At 35.0% G+C, this 21,733-nt stretch overlaps 1 protein-coding gene and 1 non-coding gene across 3 annotated transcripts in view; both read left to right on the top strand.

The window, feature by feature from the left end:
• The window catches only part of LOC138701302 (aryl hydrocarbon receptor nuclear translocator homolog), an 824,740-nt gene that overhangs the window by 518,405 nt on the left and 284,602 nt on the right, over positions 1-21,733 (top strand). The gene's annotated exons all lie outside the window — the stretch shown is intronic.
• Positions 3,291-3,362, top strand: TRNAT-CGU (transfer RNA threonine (anticodon CGU)). Its single transcript has one exon. It is a non-coding gene; the product is annotated as a tRNA-Thr (tRNA).

The following is a 21,733-nucleotide window of genomic DNA, read 5'->3' as shown; positions in this document are numbered from 1 at the left end:
AGTTAATGTAAACCTTAGAGTAGTCGTTGCCAAACTGTGGGTCGTAAGTTTGTTCTGAAACATAAATAACATTCAAGATAATAACAAATCTTCAATAGTTATACATTAAAGTAAAGAAGCAATTGAAGAGTTCTATGTATTCTATGTGATAGGGGCATATGGCAGGAAACCATATTTTGAGAAAAATAGGAATAATGAATTCAACTATGCCTAACACTTTATTTATTGCTTTTTTACTGGTGCAACATGGTACAAAAATACTCTTTCATATTTATTATATAAAGTGCTAAGTAGAAACTAGTTTTTCTTCAGTTTTCATATAGATATTGATGTTCGAAGTGATCTTATTTGGGCCCTTTGTAGGGAGAACAGCTGTTCATGACCCTCTTTTACATAGAAGTGTTACATTGTTATGTTACACAGTGTGGTAATAGAAAAATACAACTTAGGACTAAACAGAACACAAAAATTATTTTATGCTCGACCATGCCGAAATGTAGTAATTATACACCTGGTAGCAGCTCTTTAATGGACCTCATTAAAGTACACCTATTCATTAAAGTTCAGGTGTTCCACAAATCATAAAACACCATTGTAGCAATATGAAAGCGCAAGTATCCATTATTTTCGGATATGCAATCGAAAGACAACTAGCGAAACGTCACTGAGGCTGGAAATCCAATACTGTCGCAGAAGGTTATGCTCTGTTACTATAATAATTAGCGTTAATTGTAAATAATATTCAAATAAATTCAATTTTTCATCTCGTTTTTCAATGTCTAAATCAATTTCAATTTTATATCAAGATTAATGTTTATTTTACTCTCTAGATTATATCAAGGTCAGTGACATTTGTTTCTCGGAAAAAATCAATACTTTCGCGTCTGCGCACATCTCACAATTTACGATATATTTCACAATATCAGTTCCGCTCCCCAGTCAGATAAGAATAACATGAATACTTATGAATAATTTCAAGTTAGAAATATGGTCGAGCATAAAAAGTTGTATGAAACTTGCCTATAATGGTAATTATGACGCTTGTATGAAAATTATGAAACTCGCTTGTGCTCGTTTCATAAACATACTCGCGTCTTAATTACAATCATTATAAGCTCATTGCATAATGTACTAATCTTAAACACATTTTAACAAAATGTATACATCAGTTTGTATGAAATTTGAAACATAAATGATTCTTTCGTAACACTAATTGAAGTTAATCATTCAGATTTAGTTCTTCATCACTAGCTCCTTGTGCACTTTCACTTTTAGTTTGCAGGAAAGTTTCTTCATACCAAGCAACATCATTTGTTTCCAGGAATTTAAATAAACTGCGCACATCTTTTTCTTTTGCTGGGTTCAGTTGCACAGGCTAGCTTCCCAGTAACCTAGTATCAATATTCATGTCAGTAATTGAGGACCGTTTTTGCAAAACTTGCTAACTGCAAAAACTAAATTTTATAGGAAACACAAAAAAACTGAAATAACTGCAAGTTTTGCTATGGCTCTCACATAGCAGAAAGCAAGTTTTGAAAAAACGATCACACTTTGACACACTACTGTCAAGGAAATAATAAGATTTTCCTAAGAAGCCTTTAGCATCATGTAGAGGTCTGTCTTATGTTAACTAATCCACCAAAATCTCAATTTTGAAAATTTTGCAGTTAGCAAGTTTTGCAAAAACGGTCTTCAATTTTTCTTCAAGTATTTCTTGTTTAAATCTTCTTGTTTTGTTACCGTACATTTTTTTCAAAACATTTACTTTTACAGCATTGTGTAGCTAGAAAAACTGTTTGCTAGAAATAGCTTCACCAGTAACAGATGTATAACTTTCGCCGGAATTCCTTTTAATCTTCTGCGCAACACGATCTCTTCTTACTTCCATCATTAACAGCTGTCTCAGACATCTTCAAATAACATAATCAATAACACAACTGCAGTTCATACCCCGTAATGGCTTATCTCTCCTACAACTGATTTCAAAATGGCTGTCACACATTCATAAATTGAGATATCGCAATGAAACTTTACAGGCGTAACAATGTAACTATGGACACCCAGAAAATGTAATCTCCCTAAAAGGGGCTCATGACGTATGGGCCCGTATTACATAGAACTCCTCAATTGTATTAATGCAGAAATGTGCCTGTTTTCCAGAAAGTAGCCTAGCTTTGAAATCTGGACTCTGTATTTTTTTTTATTTTTTTTATTGGGTTATTTTACGACGCTGTATCAACATCTAGGTTATTTAGCGTCTGAATGATATGAAGGTGATAATGCCGGTGAAATGAGTCCGGGGTCCAGCACCGAAAGTTACCCAGCATTTGCTCGTATTGATTTGAGGGAAAACCCCGGAAAAAACCTCAACCAGGTAACTTGCCCCGACCGGGATTCGAACCCGGGCCACCTGGTTTCGCAGTCAGACGCACTGACCGTTACTCCACAGGTGGACTCTGTATTCGATACACACATAGCAAGTTCAATGGGATTTCTCATCTTTATAATATCATAATTATAATATCAATTTTATAATATCCAAAAAACTCCAAAATGAAACTTTCTCATCTTTGTTCTGACGGCAATCATAGACGAGAAACTTGTTTGGCATAAATACGAGGTTGTAAATGTTGTAAAAATTTAAGAGCTTCTTTTGCGAGCTCGGGGTATTCAGGCATTCTTTTGATGTTTTAGTAGTTTATTTTACGACGCGTCTTCAACATCTATGGTCATCTAGCGTCTGAATGATACGAAGGTGATAATGCCAGCGAAATGAACCCAGGGTCCAGCGCCGAACGTTACCCAGCATTTGTTCTTATGGGGTTAGGTACAGCTTAGCCTACAGCAGTAAAATTTTTGGAAATATTCAACTGTACTGTATCTTGTACAGTAATGAAAATTGGTATGTTTAAAACACTGTCTCCCTGCTGTATGAAAAAAAAATATTTTTACGATTTAAAATATATATATATATATATATATATATATATATATATATATATTTTTCCAAAATTCAAAACGGTGGCAATTCACTGTGCAGTGATGAATCGTTTCCCTCATGCCACAAACTTGCTAACTTTTTCATAATATTATAGATTTATTAATTTGTCATACAGAATAATATCTGTAATATTGACAATTAATATTTAAGGAGAAAAATTCGCTCCTTTGCCGGGGATCGAACCCGGGTCCTTGGTTCTACATACCAAGCGCGACGCCGAATTCAATCCACAGCACAGCTAAAGGGAAACATTGAAGGAGTAGAATTCGATCCGGTGCTGTGGATTGAATTCGGCGTAGCTCAGTGGTCAGAGCGCTTGGTACGTAGAACCAAGACCCGGGTTCGATTCCCGGCGCCGGAGCGAATTTTTCTCCTCAAATATTAATTAACTTTTTCATGTTCTATCTCCTTTATTTTATTGCTGAAACTCATGTTTACAATATCATGCTGTTTCAACTATATTACTTAATAAATAATATTTTTTTTTTTGGTGTTAGAGGAAAATACTGATATTTGACCATTTTTTTAAATGAATTTATTTATCAGACAATCTATCAAAGGTAGAAAAGTGATTTTGCATCATATTGTAGATATGGCATGCATAAATACACACAAAAAATGTCATCACAGAATGTTGGATAGTTTCTGAGTTATGAGGGAAACGTTAATCTTCGAGATACTTCAAACACAAAATTTAGAAAAGAATTTTCTTCGTTTTTGCTTGCATTTCGAGAAACATTTGTTTTAAAAGAAACTTTTAGCAATCTTTAAAAACAAAACTAAATTCCCAAAATCCTCTGTCAATTTAGAAGAACAATCATTTTGATGATAAATGATTGGACGGATTTTATAATTTTGTTCCTTAAATTTGCAGAAATTTGATCCGAACAAAGCATATTTTTGTTTTTCAGAGCAATATTAAATTGTTCGGAACCGTGGCAACGTTGTAATAAGTTATTCCCTGGAGTGAACAGATACATATTGCAGCTGGCATGTATGTTAGAGCTATGGAGTAGAGAATAAGAAATGAAAACGAACAAAATTGCGTTTAAATACGCGTCTGGTATTTTATTTTCTCTTATGTAAGTTTGCCTGTTAACTGTTTAAAAAATTTAAGTGGGAAGCAAGTAATTGGTTGAAGCAAAATACTGCTTGCAGTTTCCCTCTACACTTTTAAAACAGAAAAATGTGCTGTTTTTTTTTTCTTGCGACAGTAAAACCCATGATCCTATGTTAAGAAAAAAGCATTGTTTTATGGGACTTGCCTTGTACACTGTAGAAGCTCTATGGTAGGCAGACGTTTCTGTGGCAACTGGTCATTTGATTTAATGACTCATAATGCCTAATTATGTTTTCTTAACCTGAAATCTTCTATAGCACAGTCAACACTAGATGGCTTTGTTTGTATTTCAGAATTGAAGGGTTCAGAGCAATAGTGGGTCAGACGCCATTTATTAAAAACGGAGAAAGCAAGGGTTAAAGTTAAGTGAATACCATAGTTTAATGAAGATTGACATATCATTTAGTTTGAATGTGTATACTTTATATTACTTGCTATATGTTTCCATTGAATTATAACTTCATTTAATAATAACTTGGTAATAACTTCATTTTAACCCTTGTTTTCTACGGTTTTAGTAAATGGCGCTTGGCCCACTATGGTCCTGAACCCTTCTATATCATCTGAGAGAAGAGCTGAGTCATTGGAACCAGACATGGCCTACCTTAATGCATAATCCAGTAAGCACTTTGCGCGTTGTAAATACAAGGTAGCAGGTTTTCCTTATTCCTCAGAGATAAAGTATCTGTAAAAATAAATATTTTGTATAACATATAAATAATTTGTTTGATGTCTATATATAATTATGAATTTTTTTCTTTTGCTAGTCATTCAATTCTATCAAATCGTGACATGTTTTAGTTGCTAATCCGATCAGATAAAGTTTTCATAATTTTAAAGGCATGTTGGGTCCGATAAGTATAATATATAATATAATATAATATAATATAATATAATCAGTTCAACCTCTCCTCAACTATTTTGTAATTACTTTTAACCACGCCTTCAAAATTAAAATTCCCTTCTTAGTTCTCAATTTAATAAATTCTCTTACATTACCCCATTATATTTTTACAGGGCTTTGATTCCATATGCCCATAAAACAGCAGCACGAGCGAGCTACATTCTGTAGCATGTTTCGTTATTTTGGGAACTGCATCTGCCTGTATTTGAAGATTGTTATGCTTTTACTCTACTTCTTTGTACACTTATCAATTAGTACAGTGTTAATTGCCTATGCTATGTTCTTCATGGTGTTAATTTCATGCTACATGTAATAATTTTAATGGCATATATTCTAACTGCCTACCACACCAGTTTTTAAACTTTTAACGATTGTTTTAACCTGAATACTTTTAGTGTTCATCATGTGGTATTGTGTTCTTTTTTAATATGACCTGAAGATGCCATGGTTATGGCGAAAACGTTTGTCAAAAAAAAAAAAACGTTTATATACCATTTCATGTAATATTGTAATGGTTCAACGTGTGTACTATTGATAAGTAATTTGACTGTGATAAACCTACATATATTTGATACATAAAGATTTCATGTTTTTAATTGCAAAATAGACGTTAATTTTGTTAGAAAGTAAAGAAGGATTGATTACTTCATCGACCCAGTCATTAGTGTTAATTATGTGTGATTAGATTCAGTTATAGGTCTAATAAATTAATGGAGGTCATGATAATTGGTTCTAGTCAATCAGAAAGAGACCATCCAATGTCTCAACTCTTATAAAGGGATTAATTATATTTTAAATAAGTAAATTAATTCTTTCTTTACGAATGCAGTAGGCCGTGACAGGGGATGAAATGTAATGCAGTGTTACCACAGTCTAGTATATGCAGTCACTAAGCTCAATACGTAGTAAATATGCATCCATAGATAGTTGCCAACCACTAGGATCGCTAATATCGCCTCATTACAGACAATGGGAAATAGTACCGGCACAGTCTATTGTTCCTAGCATCCTCACAACTAAAGCTTCGTTACTGTATGTATATATATATATATATATATATATATATATATATATATATAGACACACACACACTAGACTGTGGTGTTACCTTAATCAAGTATTCTATTCAATCATAGTATGCGTTACTCTTATATTGAGAATTATTCATTACCCTGCTCGCGAAAGAGTTCTATTAAATATCACGCTCGTGAATTTATTAATAAATGAAAATCACGTACTGTATAATGTTTATTGCCTTTGAGAATATTTGCCCGTTTCTGTTATAGATAGCTGTGCTCGAGAACTTTTGGAAGTGAGAATGTTGGCAATCCTGCATGTATCGATTTAAGTTGGTATGGACCGCTCTCCTGCACTGAAGTTGCATACACAATAGTGAATAATGCTTCGTTTTTTTTACGGTAGGAGGGAGGAAGCAGCATCTATGAAGCTCTTACTGTTTACACAATTATTCAGCTCCGTTCTTGTATCAGAACATTCCTTGGCATTGGGCACGGTCTTGAAGCCAACGTCACTCCGTCATTTCTTGTCGAGGTCATCGTGTGGCAGCGTTCACACAGCTTTACAGCTCGGTTTGAAACGTTCTACATCTGCAGTCAATCTCGCGTATAATAAGCTATTTTTATTATTACCAGAGAAATAGGAGTTTAATCTTTAATAACATGTGGAAGCATTCATATAGGGAAGAACATTACTGCCTCAAATTCGAACTTCCCATAAATGTTACGCATTCTGGAACTATTTTTGTTCTCATGTTGTCAGTTAAGACATTCTAGTCTGCGTTACATAACCACATTTTTATAGTATTTTACATTCGACCTCCACCACGTTGCTCGAAAGGCGTACTATACGAACGCACACACCAACATTTGTTGGTTATTCAATATATATATATTATAATTCTAAATTATAGACATCAGCTCAAAGAATTTGAGTGACCACAAGGGTCCTGAATACAATAAACATGTACAATATAATGTGATGTGATACGTTAAAGAAAAAAAGAAAGTTAATTGTTGAAGGCAAATATAAATGGATTAATTGAAATAGAGATGATGATGTAATATTTGAAGAGAATCCTTGATAATATTTATAAGGACAGACATTACATAATCAAAGGGAATGTGAAGTTTCTTAAGATAATTCCATGTGAATTTGGAAATAGAACCTCTACTGCCAAACAGCAAACCAATGACAGACCATTGTTTAAGAGGGACGTTGTACTTTTGAGAAAGATAAGGCAGACAAGGTTCATATATGGACTTCTTCTCAGTATCAACTTCGGTGGCCTGATTTAGGTTTCTTTCGAAACGGATATACAGAGTTATTCACGTGGATTTACCGTCCCTTATGGAGCTTATTTCCGAAGACATTTTAAGCCAAAAAAAAAAAAAAAAAAAAAAGTCCTATAAATATTTGTCCTAATCTCAATATTTTCAGAGTTAAACTAATTTGAAATTGTTTGTAAAATACCATTATTATTGAGTTTTAAGACAAAACTTTATTACAGATAAAAAATGAACTATTCAGGACTATCATTTCTTTAATTAGCTAATATTCTGAAGCTAAAAATGGGTTGTGAATTCCATAGGTGCCTCGTACTGATTTTTTTCTTCCGATTTTTAACTACAAAATTACATTTTCTTACGCATTTATCGCACAATTATTACAAATCACGCAACTCTTGTAAATTCTTCAAGACTACATTAAAATGCATAATTGAACTGTAAAGAATGAAGTTCCTAAAGTCGTATGATTTGTAACAATTTTTGTGATAAGTACTTAAGAATGATGTAATTTTTAGTTAAAAATTGAAAAACAAAATCTGTACAAAGCAACTGAGAACACATTTTTAGCTTCAGAACACTATCCAATTAAATAAATTATACTTTATACTTCTGAATAGTGAGCGACCGGGTAGCTCAGTTGGTAGAGCAGCTGGCTACGGACTGAAAGGTACAGGTGGTGATTGGATTTTTTGTCGTTGCCAAACTTTCAGCACGGCCCCGAGGTTCACTCAACCTCCTAAAATTGAGTACCGGGCCTTTCCCGGGGGTAAAAGGCGGTCAGAGCGTGGTGCCGACCACACCACCTCATTCTAATGCCGAGGTCATGGAAAGCATGGGCTCTACCTCCATGCCCCCCAAGTGCCTTCATGGCATGTTACGGGGTTACCTTTATCTTTTACCTTTTTACTTCTGAATAGTTCGTTCTCTATTTGTACTTAATATTCTTTTACCTTTAAAACTAAAGGAAAAAAGGTATTTTTCAAACAACTTCAAATTAGTGTAACTTTGAAAATATTGTGATTAGGACAAATGTTTATATGACTTTTTTTTTTATTCATAATGTCTTCCGAAATAAGCTCCGTAAGTGACGGTAAATCCTAGTGAATCAACCTGTATATACTTCTACTGTGAAATAATTGTATTGCATTTATTAAAAATGTGTGTGAAATAATTGTATTGTATTTATTAAAACTGTGTGAACAAAAATATGAAGAGTTATTACTTCATAATACAGGGACATCATTTTATTTTTACTAACATTTTTAATATTAACCTGGCTATACCTTTCTATTAACGATTGAAACAGGAAACACCGTTGCTACCCCTTCCACGACTGGAGTTCGATGATACTGGCGTAAAATACAAATCACTTTACTAGGTATAGGAGGGAAGAAAAGAAGTTCATCCATTTATGTAAACTAGGAAATATCGCAATTTTGAGTTTGATAATTTTCATTAGGTTTTTGTTTAATCAAAATAGAGTACTGTATTAAACACTTAGTGTTTTTACACACGAATTGAGCTATCCATTCGGACGTATTAATTATGCAGTTTATATTATACTGTTACAGCACATTAGCGTACAATATAGAGAATGAAGTTAAATTGAAAAATAATCATAATATGGATATTTAAACACATTTTTGAAAATGGTGGCCGTTCATTTCGATACAGGCTACAGTTCTTTTGTGCATATTATCGCACTATAGACTATTGTACCTAGTTGCAATTACCAGTTTCGTCCTTCGTACGAGTAACTCATGTTGAAATAATTCTGTACCTACTCTATAAAAGAGTACCTTACGTACTGTAAATTCAATCTTCACTTCTGCCCAATCCGAAAAGATGTAATTACTGAGGAATGCTATCTACTGTCCGTTCAAGTGGTTTTGTCGCAGGGTCGTAGAAAGGGGGGGGGAAATCACGTGACAGTTAATTACTTAAGGAGGTCCTTTTATTTAAGTTATTTTAAACACTTGAATAATATTTCGTAGACGTCCAATTCCTAACAGAAATTAATGTTTTCAGAAAAGAGCTAAGACAGCCCAGCTATTAGACTTAACAGAGGGGCGAACAGAAGCAGGTGGGGGAAACCGGGATGCGACGTAGGCAAACGGACGACAGTACCTATACGAAAATATGATTATTGAAAGCTCTTTCGTCACTGGAAAACGCGAACATATTTCTGGAACGTACTATACTCATCTACTCAGTATTGCTTACGCGCCCTCGGCTCTGTGTCGTGAACGGTTGGAAGTTTACTAGTAGAAGGGGTGGGAGTGAAGTACATTCCAAAACTCAGGTACAATAAAAATTGAAGTAAAAATAAAATGATGTCCCTGTATTAATTTTATTCACCCCTCTCTCTTGGTCGCTCTTATTTGTACAGAATATAATACTGCTGCCAGGTAACACGCGGAAGAATCGAAGCTCTTTCGCACGATATTTCTTATATATCCCTGCCATAGACGCTAAATTGAATGCTGTGAAATTGATATTGGTATACTTAATTGATGTAATCACGTTTATAATTGTGTTGGAAATTGTTCATTCGTATTGAAAGAGGCAGAGAGACGGGAGGTTAATGTGGAAATTCAAAATTAGAAACTAATTTGCATTGTATGCATATATAAATATTTAGTTTATTTACCATGCAGGCTTTGTGGGTCGAACTGTCATAATGGTAACCTCATCGGCGAATGCAAGGGTATATGCTTGACAATGCTATGCATATTAGTTTGGTTTTCATTTCAATGTGTGAATTGTACATATCTTGGGCTATTACATTGAAGTAGTGTTTAGTACAGACGATAGTAATGTTGTGAATTGACTACACTGCCATTGTTCGTCCACCAGTCTCCTTGCTGTCTCCAAGTAAGATTCACTTATGCCTATAAGTAAAGACCAGCGTTTGGTCACCAAGTAAAGAAAACAGGTTGGCAGTGCTGTGGGGTATAGATGATAGTACACACACAAAGCACACTCGTTATAAACGCAGAAGATTCCTCCTCGTGACTTCCTGGCAGCAGCTCATGTTACTGCTTATAGTACAGGGACATCATTTTATTTTTACTTCAATTTTTATTGTACCTGAGTTTTTGAATGTACTTCATTCCCACCCCTTCTACTAACGAAGTTCCAACTGTCCTCCACACAGAACCAAGGCCGCATATACGAGTAAGCAGTACTGAGTTAGTGAGTATAGTACGTTTCAGAAATATGTTCGCGTTTTCCAGTGATGAAAACTTCCAATATTGAATCATATTTTCGCACAGGTACTGTCGTCAGTTTGTCTATGTCGCATCTATATTTTCCCCACTTGCTTCTGCTCGCTCCACTGTAAAGACTAGTGGCTGGGCTTTCTTAGCTCGTTTCTGAAAACATTAATTTCTGTTAGGAGTTAATTGGACGTCTACGTAATATTATGCAACTGTTTAAAATAACTTAAATAAAAGGGCCCCGTTAAGTAATTGACTATCACGTGATTTCCCCCCTTTCTACGATTCTGCGACATAACCACTTGGACGGACAGTAGATAGCATGTCTGAGTAATTTTATCTGTGCGGATCGGGCAGAAGTGAAGATTGAATTTACAGTACGTAAGGTACTCTTTTATAGAGTAGGTACAGAATCATTTCAACATGAGTTACTGAGTATGGAGGACGAAACTGGTAACTGGAATTAGATGCAATAGTCTATAGTGCGATAATATGCACAAAAGAACTGAAGCGTGTATCGAAATGAACGACCACCATTTTCAAAAATGTGTTTAAATATCCATATTATGATTATTTTTCATTTTAACTTCATTCTCTATATTGTACGCTAATGTGCTGTAGACAGTATAATATACACTGCATAATGAATACATTCGTATGGATAACTCAGTTCTTTAGTAAAAACACTTATTGTTAACATTGTACTATAACTATTTTGATTAAACAAAACCTAATGGAAATTATCAAACTCAAAATCACGATATTTCCTAGTTTACGTAAATGGATGAACTACTTTTCTTCCTCTCCTATACCTAGTAAAGTGATTTGTTTGTATTTTATGCCAGTATCACCCAACTACAGTCGTGGAAGGGGGTAGCAAACCGTGTTTCCGCGTCTCTGCCATTAAACCAAAGGTATAGCCAGGTTAATATGAAAAATGTTAGTAAAAATAAAATGATGTCCCTGTATATCCTAAGTATTTGAAGCTGTCCATTTGCTCTACTACCTCATTTAGAATTCGCAAGTTTATTTTCTGTATTTTTCTTCCCATGACAATGCTCTTCGTTTTATTTGCATTTATCTTCATCCCATACTGCTCACAGCTGTCATTTAGCTCTAGTAGCATATCCTTTAGTATCATTGCCTCTATAATATATTAAAAGACTTGTGATTTTCACAGACCATATGTGCCTAATATCGCCATTTTCTTTCTTCTTAGTCACAGATTTTATCAAAGATATGATGATGACCATAACTATTATGACAGAGCTATGTCACAACTAGATGTGATCAAAGATGCTGTATTACATGTAAAAGATTTTATCATATATTTTATCTGACTTCTGTGGCACAGAAATTTTAGTGTAATATAGGCCTTAGACCAGTGATGTCAACTGATGCCCATAGGAACAAGCGCGCGCTTTAGAGCCCAGGAGAGCCTGAGCTCTTTACAGCGTAAAGGAAAGAAACAGACGAGAGAGGTAGTATATGCCGCTTGGTCGAGCTATATACAGGGATGGCCAGCACTGTTTCAATGGATAAAGGGAAGAGAACTTATTAAAACTGTATCCATGTTAATTTTTAGATTTGCCTGAGAAGTACAGGGACATCATTTTATTTTTACTTCAATTTTTATTGTACCTGAGTTTTTGAATGTACTTCACTCCCACCCCTTCTACTAAGGAAGTTCCAACTCCACACAGAACCAAGACCGCAGATAGTAAGCAGTACTGAGTTACTGGGTATAGTACGTTCCAGAAATATGTTCGCGTTTTCCAGTGACGAAAGAGCTTTCAATATTGAATCATATTTTCCCACAGGTACTGTCCGTTTGCCTACGTCGCATCCCGATTTCCCCCACCTGCTTCTGCTCGCCCCTCTGTAAAAGCTGGGCTGTCTTAGCTCTTTTCTGAAAACATTAATTTCTCTTAGGAATTGGACGTTTACGTAATATTATACAGCTGTTTAATTTAACTCAAATAAAAGGGCCTCGTTAAGTAATTAACTGTCACGTGATTTCCTCCCTTTCTACAATCCTGCGTCATAACCACTTGGACGGACAGTAGATAGCATGTCTGAGTAATTTTATATTTTCGGGTCGGGCAGAAGTGGAGATTGAATTCACAGTACGTAGAGTAGGTACAGAATTATTTCAACATGAGTTACTAGTACGAAGGACGAAACTGGCAATTGGAATTAGATGCAATAGCCTATAGTGCGATAATATGCACAAAAGAACTGAAGCCTGTATCGAAATGAACGGCCACCATTTTCAAAATTGTGTTTAAATATTCATATTATGATTATTTTTCAATTTAACTTCTTTCTCTATATTGTACGCTAATGTGCTGTAGACAGTATAATATACACTGCATAATGAATACGTTCGCATGGATAACTCACTTCTGGAGTGAAAACACTTATTCTTAATACAGTACTGTACTTTGATTAAAGAAAAACCTAATGAAAATTATCAAACTCAAAATCGCGATATTTCCTAGTTTACGTAAATGGATGAACTACTTTTCTTCCATCCTATACCTAGTAGAGTGATTTGTGTTTTACGCCAGTATCATCGAACTCCAGTCTTGGAGCAGGGAGCAAGCGGTGTTTCCGGTTCTCTAAAGGTATAGACAGGTTAATATTAAAAATGTTAGTAAAAATAAAATGATATCCCTGTATAAGTGCATTATAAGAATGTAAGTTTTAATATTAATGCTCATTTTTCACAATTTAGCTTTTTTATTCAAAAGAAGTATTTTCTCAACTTTTTTACAGAAAAGTGAAATTTCAGATATGTTAGTTAGTAGCCTTACAGGTACTGAAACAGTGTTTTCGTAAATCTAATATATCGTAAATACGTATTACTGAAGATGTTTGAAAATATTCGCATGGAAAATGTTTGTAAGGAAATGAATTAACAAAGCAAATATTGTTCCATCAGAAACAAAAGATATGTGCCTATGTGTTGGTAAAACGTCAGGTCTGTAGCTTCAGCAGATTTCGAGAAAATAATTTAATATTCTGATAACAGAAAGTTGCGTACCAATATCACCTAAAAGCATAATCTGATAAGAGTTTTATTACGTAATATTAGTTACAGTTAAAACATATACCTAGGCAACTTTGCTTTGTACTATAATATTGTTTTGATTACTTTTATAAGGCTAATATCAATTTCACCTTATGTCATATTCAGTGTCTTTCTTTGGGATAACACTTTCTTTATGAATGATGTGTTTAATTCACTTAGTACAGTATAGTTGTAGGTATTGTGGAATTTGTGTGAATATTCTTTCTTTACTCTTTGTTATGTTATTAACGTTTAAAACACAACTGCAATATTAGGCTAAGAAATAGGTGTTAGTACTTTTGTTTTACAGATAATATAGAACATAACAAACAGAAAAAAGCCATATAAAAATAACGACATAAAATTTCACGTTCCGTTTGAAGTTTGTGCACCACTGTTTTCTTAATCCAACAGGCTGCTTATTCCTTCTTCCTTACCAAGCGTTTAATGCCCGCGCACGACGTCAAGTTCAGAAAAATGCGCATGCTTTGACATCACTGCCTTAGACCCTCGAAACGAGTCAAATTGCAAAAGTCTTAGAGCACAAATAGTTTTATGCGCTGTCTCAAAACGCTTTCAAGGACGATACTCGTGTACTGTTTAGTTTATCATTGATCGTTAACATTGATATTGATTTCGATACTGCTTCTCATCATGAATGTACATAATTATACTAACTCACTCGTCATCATTGCGACAAAATTTGTCGGCTGTTTTTTCCTTCATTTCACTTTGAACATTACGCCGTTGGTCATTTATGTTCAGCGTTCCCAAGGATTAGGCATTCTTGCTGGCTTGTGTTGGTGCGTCAGCTGTCTGATACTAAATCCATTCCTGGGAAACTCAGCTTTTTATTTTCTTACCAGACGAAGGCCTTGGGGGCAGACTTTGGCCTTAGCATATTCACTTGATTCCATAGCAATACCGTTCACCGCTTCGCTTGCAAGTCGTGTAGATAGACGTCTAGAAAGTTAATGAAATAGTAAGTGCAATGTTAGAGTGCTCTCCGATTTAGTTCTGACTTGAAGCTACAATTCAGTATATTTATGTTCGATCTTTTAATGCATTATCTCATACATAATCACTTTCAGTTCTGGAATAGTATATTATGCAACGAGCCTATATTGGTAGTAATTAAGACGCGAGTATGTTTATGAAAAACGAGCGCAGGCGAGTTTCATAATTTTCATACGAGCGTCTTAATTATCATTATAGTCAAGTTTCATACGACTTTTTATGCTCGACCATATTTCTAACTTGAAATTATTCATAAGTATTCATGTTATTCTTATCTGAGTGAGGAGCGGAACGGACTTTGTGCAATATCTCGTAAATTGTGAGATGTGCGCAGACGCGAAAGTATTGATTTTTTCCGAGAAACAAATGTCGACATTGACCTTGATATAATCTAGAGAGCAAAATTAACATTAATCTTGATATAACCTTGAAATTGAGTTATACATTGAAAAACGAGATGACAAATTGAATTTATTTGAATATTATGTACAATTAACGCTAATCATTGTAGTAACAGAACTAGTTGTCTTTCGATTGCATATCCGAGAATAATCGATACTTGCGCTTTCATATTGCTACAATGGTATTTTCTGATTGGTGGAACACCTGAACTTTAATGAATAGGTGTACTTTAATGAGGTCCATTAAAGGGCTGCTACCAGTTGTATAATTACTACATTTCGGCATGGTCGAGCATAAAATATGTTATACATTCACCTGCTTACAGTTTTAAATGTTGCAAACCGTATAGGCCTATGTATTTTTTCTGTAATGGAGAAAGGATTTGTTTGGAGTTGTATAGTCCCGCAGTGAAGACATGATATTGAGGGTACTGGGTGGGGCTGCTATCAATATTTCGCGTTTAAATATGGATATATAAAACATTTTTTCCTGTTTCTATTAAACACAGACTAATGTCTTTTGCATGTGTGATAAACAGATGAAGACATTATTACAAAAATAACTCTTACTTACTTACTGGCTTTTAAGGAACCCGGAGGTTCATTGCCGCCCTCACATAAGCCCGCCATTGGTCCCTATCCTGAGCGAGATTAATCCATTCTCTATCATCATATCCCACCTCCCTCAAATCCATTTTAATATTATCTTCCCATCTACGTCTCGGCCTTCCTAAAGGTCTTTTTCCCTCTGGCCTCCCAACTAACACTCTATATACATTTCTGGATTCGTCCATACGTGCTACATGCCCTGCCCATCTCTAAAGTCTGGATTTAATGTTCCTAATTATGTCAGGTGAAGAATACAATGCCTGCAGTTCTGTGTTGTGTAACTTTCTCCATTCTCCTGTAACTTCATCCCTCTTAGCCACAAATATTTTTCTAAGAACCTTATTCTCAAACACCCTTAATCTCTGTTCCTCTCTCAAAGTGAGAGTCCAAGTTTCACAACCATACAGAACAACCGGTAATATAACTGTTTTATAAATTCTAACTTTCAGATTTATTGACAGTAGACTAGATGACAAAAGCTTCTCAACCGAATAATAATAGGCATTTCCCATATTTATTCTGTGTTTAATTTCCTCCCGAGTGTCATTTATATTTGTTACTGTTGCTCCAAGATATTTGAATTTTTTCACCTCTTCGAAGGATAAATCTCCAATTTTTATAGTTCCATTTCGTACAATGTTCTGGTCACGAGACATAATCATATATTTAATCTTTTCGGGATTTACTTCCAAACCTATCTCTTTACTTGCTTCCAGTAAAATTTCTGCGTTTTCCCTAATCGTTTATGGATTTTTTCCTAACATATTCACGTCATCCTCATAGACAAGCAACTGATGTAACCCGTTCAATTCCAAACCTTCTCTGTTATCCTGGACTTTCCTAATGGCATACTCTAGAGCAAAGTTAAAAAGTAAAGGTGATAGTGCATCTCCTTGCTTTAGCCCACAGTGAATTGGAAACGCATCTGACAGAAATTGACCTATACAAACTCTGCTGTACACAAAAATAGCTCTAGTCGTTTTTAATGAAATTGAGTTAAGGACACATTTGCTACTATTTCAAATGTTTATAGACTCCAAAAATGAGACATGTCGGGTGCAATAGCCACAAGGATAAACACCAGTTGTACGGAAACAGCTGATATGTGTTGTTCTATTTATTTTTGTTGTTCCCCTCAAAAATAGAAATTTTGACAAGGGTTGTTTTTGCAATAATGTCTTGAAATGTTAGTGAGTTTCGAACTGGCCACAAAAACAAATTGTCTTTCATCGTTTTAATGCAGGAGTGGCAGAAAAAAGAAGTATTGAAAAAAATAGTAATTTTTGTAGGTCTAAATTCAGGAACTATTTACTGAATATACTTAAGGGCTGAAATTTTGTATGCTTATGTAAACTATATAGTTCTTCAAAATGAATGGACTATATTTGTAAAAAAAATATATATTTGAAGTAGTACCATATTTTTATAGGACAAAATAAACGAATGGGGATTTGTCACATTGTGCGCGTGTAATTGAAAAAGTACTATTTTTATTCCACCCATTTTCTCTCTAATATGTTTTTGACATGGGAGGAAAGTTTTAAAAGTGTAGGATTAAAATTTTTGTAATAGGTGTTCCTAACTATTGACAATCGTAGATTACCTTTTTCCATTAGACTTTTCTTCTGCCATTCCTGTATTAAAACAATGAAAGAAAATGCCAACATTTGTATATCACACTGTGGAAAAGACATTAGTATGTATTGGATAGAAGAAGAGGAAAAAAAATTATATACTCATATTTATACTCGAAAAATGCTGTAAAAACTCTTAAATACTCTTAAATCTCAATACTCTTAAATCTGATGAATAAATGGATATAAATTATTTAACTACAAATGAGTTTTCACCATGTTATAGGAAAAATAACGATATATAAACAAGACATACAGAAAATGCAATACATAAACAAAAGAGTCACGCTGGGTGGCACAGTCAGCATAGCGCTGGTTTTCTGTGCCCGAGGTTGCAGGTTCGATCCTGATCTAGGTCGATCTGCGGGACAAAATTCCGGCAGACCTCCGGCGACACTGAGTGTGTTGTCTCATATGTTTGAATTTACTTCATGTAGTAGTTTAGAATTTTATTTGTGTTCAAATTATATGAAGAATACAGGGGAAAAATTTTATAAATCACGTTTTACTGGTGTGTTTTTTTTTCTTTTTTTTTTTCTTTCCAGGAGAGCATGTTAAAAGTTTCAGGGTCCATTATATTCTGTTGTCTTTGGGTTATCATTCTTCAAATAGGTATCTTTGGAGTAATGAAGTTGTTATTCCGTACAGTTAAACTACACAAATATCAGAGAGCTGCAAAATAGCGCTTACAACCGGTTTTGATTCGACAGGTGAGAGAACATCCGTCAACGTCAAGCAATCGACCGAATATTCGATTTTCAACCGGTTATGCCGTATGTCTTGCAGGTAGACAAAACACCAGGCGCACTTCATCATACATGAATCTGACATTTTCTGAGTACACAAACGGAGTAGCAATTGAAGGAAATTACTTTGTCTCGTTAAAAAAAAATGTATTTGCGTAATATAGGTCTGGAATTGATTGGGAACTTTAATACACTTATCTTCATAACTAATACATAAATGAACAATTGGACACTGGTAACAACAAAGGAAATAAGTGTAATGCAGAAACCTGGTGCGTAAAGAAATGCAAGAATAAAATAAATTACAATTACTTACTAAAGAGAAAAGCAAATAAGTACATAGGCCTACATTCTAGTGTAATATTTACATTTTTAACTCAAAATGCATACTTCTAAAACAGTAGTTGTTAATATACTTAATTATTCTAAAGAGATGCATTATTATTTCATTAATAAACCATTTTTAAGAAGATAGTGTCATTAACAAAAATAAAAGCATTTTGAAGCTCAAATGCTTGTACTTTCACAAAGCATGTTGTTGCTCTTGAAGGTACCCAACTATAATACCTGGACTGGACGAATGAATCTATGAATGAATCAACTAATGAATCAATTCAGTGAACCAATGAATGAATCAATCAGTCAATCCATACGTGAATGAATCGATGAATCGACGTATGAATGAATCAGTGAGTCGATGGATGATTGATTGATTGAATGTACTGAGAGAGGAAGAATTATAAATTAAATGGTAGGCCTACACGATGATAAACGCGTCCTTGCAAGGGCTCTTGTAATTCCTGTATGGCTCAATATGATCTGCCTTTGCTGTCCACCCACAAAAAATGAGAAAGAACTCGAATATTCGATAAACCGATCCTGAGACACTCAGCGAGTTGCGAGAGCTTTGCATACTGTCTATAGCGCGAGGCGTTCAATAGCAATATATTATAATTTCTATTTTCCGTAATCAGTTGTGCACGACTTTAATCAAGGCTTTGCTTTAATATACACTATCCGAGCTATTCCATGGCATCTAAAACAGAAAATCGATCATTTTGGACGTAACAAGTTTTTTCCCCCTGTGCTCTACTTATTAATAAAAAGGATTTAAGAGGAATTTTATTTCTAAAATACGAATATTGTAAAAGAAGAACCCAATCCTGTTATTTTAAAATTATAAGTTAAAACTTCCCGAGCAGTCACAGAAATCATAAAATTGTATCATATATTCTTGGAAGTGCTTTAAATATATGATATTAAAGAATTCATTTTGTTTTGTGTATTTGATAATGAGGTCCCACGTCGTGGCTTTGTGGTCTAAGGTATCTTGCCTAGAACTCGCGTTACGGAATGCGCGCTGGTTGGAGTCCTCATGGGGGAAGAAATTTTCTCATGAAATTACGGCCAGTGTATGGGACCGGTGCCCACCCAGTATCGTGATGCTCTTGGGGAGCTACGATAGGTAGCGAAATCCGGCTGCGAAAGCCAGCTATAACGGCTGGGAGGATTATCGTGCTAACCACACGATACCTCCATTCTGGTTGGATGATCGTCCACCTCTGCTTCGGCATGTGGGCGTGAGGTCAGCAGCCGGCTGGTCGGTCTAGGCCCTTCACGGGCTGTAGGGCCACGGATTATTATCATTATTATTATTATTATTATTATTATTATTATTATTATTATTATTATTATTATTATAGTGAGATATTCAGTTTTTTGTGTTCCTCTTGTAAAATTTTTAAAATTACGAGTGAGGTCTTCCTTTGAATAATCGCTTCAAATATTATTTGATTTCAAAGAACATACACCGTTTTGTGTACAGTATAGAACATTTGCCGATTAGCGTCATACGAGGGATAGGAAAACAGAATGTTTGACGTGTGATCTCTAGTTTATATATAATTATGCGGAGATGATCCTGGAATGAGGAATGGAGTGTACCGAAACGTTGGAGGAGGCAAACTCTAGGAACTTTGATGGTGTTAGGTTAGTATCAGTGCTGTGTGTGATAACACCAACCCTGACCTGATTACGCGTATTAATGTTATATAATCATCCTTTTCTGAGCGCGCGGAAGTGAATGCATTGGACACCACAGCTTCCTCTTTCACAGTTGCGTCGGTGTTCTCAACAATATGATATGTCACGTGTTGTCAGATTGCTTCGTATTTCAGTATAAATGCTTGTCTTGCTGAGTGCAATCTGATTACAAGTCAGGGAAGTGGGAAACTGTTTTATTCGATTCACATTCTTGGAAGTTCTGCTGTATGTAATTTCAGATTATTTCAGGGTCAGTTATTGTAAAATGATATTTACTGTGACCATTAATACTTTTTAATTTATTGGGTGTTTGCAATATTTCGCCAGCATCTTTATCTAAATGTTCATCTCCCCTCTTGCTTAAAAAAGTCCCTTGTGCAGACACTTGCATTTCCCTATTTCGACTATGCGGACATTTTACCGACTGACCTCTCCAGCGACAACAAAACGAAACTTCAACGTGCTCATAATTTGTGTGTACGTTTTGTAAGCAATGTTCGTAAATATGATCATATTACCCCATCCCTGGAAGCAATAGGTTGGCTTAAACTAGATAAGAAAAGAAATTTACATTCACTTCTCTTTCTCTTCGAAATCTTGAACTCTTCTATTCCTTCGTACCTGTCGTCTCGCTTCACTTACCTTTCTTCCCACCATAATCTGAACACACGCTCTCGTCATGAAACAATACTAGTAATACCATCCCATCGCACCTCCTCATACTCATCTTCTTTCACAATAGCCCTGCCAAGACTCTGGAATTCGCTACCTGCTAGCATCAGGGACTGTCGAAATAAAATTGAATTCAAACGAAAACTTACTAGGCACTTGGTCAGTAATTGATTACTTGTAAATAGTTTCTTTAATCTATCACAAAATATTTCAATATCCAGTAATTTCATCACTATACAATTTTGTTATTCTAGATTTAATTTGTAATTCAGTAAATATAAAATATTCTTTGTTTCTCTATGATAAATTATCTAGCTTTAATTATTCAGGTAATCTTTTCGTACTTTGATTTTATTGTAATTGTAAATTTAATACTAACTGTAATATTATTTGTAATTGTAATTGTAAATTTAATACTAATTGTAATTTTATTGTTGATATTGTAGTTGGAATCTCCTGGTAGAGGGGCAGAGAAGGCCTGACGGCCTTATCTCTACCAGGTTAAATAAATAAATACTACTAATACTACTAATGGTGTAAACCAGTGTCGTGCAATGTTCGAACATGAGACGGGATATCAATATACTACAAACTTCGCCCTACTCCTTATGCGTCCCAAAAGTACATGGAAGTGAAGCATGTAAACTAAAATGACCGATTCCATTGAAAACCGGTAAGAGGCCTTATGTTTGGTTCATGTTTGCCGAGTCTTTGTAGAACTGAAGCCCCCTTTGTGTTTGTTCAATCTTTCCCTTTCCTTACATATGTTCGGTGCCTCCTCTCCCTGCATCTTTACGCTTTATCTGCGTAAGGATATCAGGCAGATATATTGCGAAGTTATGCATACAGTCCGCATTTCACGAGAAGATCCGAGCAAGGAATGCAAGTTTTTCCCCCACTCTTATAACCCAGCCCCGACACGGAACCGGCCAGCCATTGACTGAGTCTTGTTTGTCCCAGCCGGCCGATGTCATCACCCCCATCCACCT

The sequence above is a fragment of the Periplaneta americana genome, chromosome 6, assembly GCF_040183065.1.
Source record: "Periplaneta americana isolate PAMFEO1 chromosome 6, P.americana_PAMFEO1_priV1, whole genome shotgun sequence".
Lineage (NCBI taxonomy): Eukaryota > Metazoa > Arthropoda > Insecta > Blattodea > Blattidae > Periplaneta > Periplaneta americana.
Note: the sequence above shows the minus strand (reverse complement) of the source record. Positions and strands in the feature narration are given on the sequence as shown.